Consider the following 2,226-nt stretch of genomic DNA (forward strand, 5'->3'; position numbering starts at 1 on the left):
CAGAAGGGAACGATTACATTAGTCCAGACAGGGAATTTACTTGGTTTCCCTATTCCAATAAATCACTACTTTATACTGCTTAGTGCAATGGATGAGATCACACAGACAATACTGCATGCAAAGCAATGCGTTTGCCCAACACAAATTTATAGATTACAGAGTTTGATTTATGACAGTCTATTAATAAGGAGCAAGAAAAACTGGAGCACTATCTGCAATTATCAAAAGAGGATCTTCATTTTGTGCTGAGGAGAATTATTCAAGGTGCAAAAAGGATAGAAAAGGCAAAAAATAAACTTAAGAAAAAAAGAAAACATAGAAGGGGAAAAGAATTATAACCTCTTCTATGGAAAGTAGTGGAAGGATCATAGAATCGTAGAATATGCTAGCTTGGAAGGCACCCAGGGGGACCACTGAAGATCTGTGGTCCTTGTCCTGCACAGGACAGTCCCAAGAATGACATTGTGTGCCTGAGGGTACAGAGTTCTATAAAAGGTCTGATCAAAAATGCCAAGAAAATGGACTTATTTTGTAGGGCTATAACTTAGAAGGTAAAGAGTTATATCCTATCATTCATTCAACCTGATATAGATCATAGATTGTGATCTATGATTTTGAGTCTGGAATTTGAGGGATACCACAAGACAACAGAGATTTTATTTTTCTAAAACTTACGGAAGTTCCTTGTCAAAGTATTGACAGTGTGTCATTGTGCAAAGGAAGATTACATAGCAGAGAAGAGTATCTAGGTTCATGTGTAGATGTGTTCTGAAAGCTGTCACAGCAATTTGTACAGGAAGAAAGGCTTCTTTATAGTTCATTTTTGAAGTATCAGAGCATTTTCGTCTCTTTGGATACATGCTTCTGTTTATATTCTGAGCTAAATGCACCAGTGATCTACATTTCCTCATTAAGATCCAAAGCTTAAGAATTACTGAGAAAGTATTAACAATAAGCCTCCATATGGAAGTATAAATAATTCACACGTTGTGTGTTTTGTTCCATCTCTTAGGGAATATAAACTTGGCAACAATCAAGGTGAATGTCATCATTAATTATAGTTAAAATGCTGAAGTAGAGATACTTTTCCTGACAAAGCAATGCACATAGTCAGACTTTAGAAGTAGTTTATAAGGGGACTGAATGGAAATTAAAATTATAACACTGATATAGTCAGTTTTGCAGTTACTGAACACTCAATCAGACATAAAAACACAGTTTCCACAAACACTAGAGATAATTTTTATGTGCCATGATACTTTTGCAGGATTCAAAGAGGCATCTGTGCAAGCATCATGAATTTAAAATCATGAGTACTATCACTTCCACAATGTGTGCTGAAAATATTTGTTCAAAGTTATGTCTGTGTCCTCAATCTCCATGCTCAGCCAGATTTTGCTAGAAGATGCTAAGTGTTTAACATTAAACAGTTAACATTTCAAATATTTTCAGAACATTTCAAAATGTTTTCAAACTGTGTTAGTTTAACTCTGTTCTGGGTTATAAAGTATTAATTCAGCACTCAAAAAATGGCCAAAGTTTTCCCTTTCCCTTTCCCTTTCCTTTCCCTTTCCCTTTCCCTTTCCCTTTCCCTTTCCCTTTCCCTTTCCCTTTCCCTTTCCCTTTCCCTTTCCCTTTCCCTTTCCCTTTCCTACAATTTTGCTATGTTTGCATAGCAGTTGCCAGTTACTTCCCTGTCCTGTAGTATGTTCCCTGGACTGTAATGTAATTTCAGGGTAATTGTTTCAGGCAATCTGTATCTGCCCATTTTTTTCCTCTCTGCAAGTAGATTGTGTAACCCTGCTGCAGTAGCTCAACTATTTTTCACAACTGAAAAGAAAGGGCTTTGTTTCTTCCTAGGTCCGTTCCATGCTACTGAAGGGACTTTGCCACCAAGCACATGCTGCTTTGTTATGGGAACTGTGCTATGAAAGAGTACAAAGGCATTAAACACACTGTGAACGTCTTGAGCCTGGGAGTTCTGAGTACATATGAAGCCTTTAGCAATCGCAGTAGCTGATTAGGACATCCATTAAACTCCTCCCCCAGCTCATCTCCAAAGCCTTGGACCTACGTAAAACCGAATCCTGAAAGTGCAATAGGGCTATAAGGCAGACACGCAGGTAGGCAGATAAAATTACCATAGGATTAATGCTAAGCTTATGCATCAACAAACCCACAGCCATAAGAGTCCACACAGATATTTTTCTTTCTTTTTCTTCCTTT

This window comes from Corvus brachyrhynchos, unplaced genomic scaffold (genome assembly GCF_000691975.1).
Source record: "Corvus brachyrhynchos isolate BGI_N302 unplaced genomic scaffold, ASM69197v1 scaffold23, whole genome shotgun sequence".
Lineage (NCBI taxonomy): Eukaryota > Metazoa > Chordata > Aves > Passeriformes > Corvidae > Corvus > Corvus brachyrhynchos.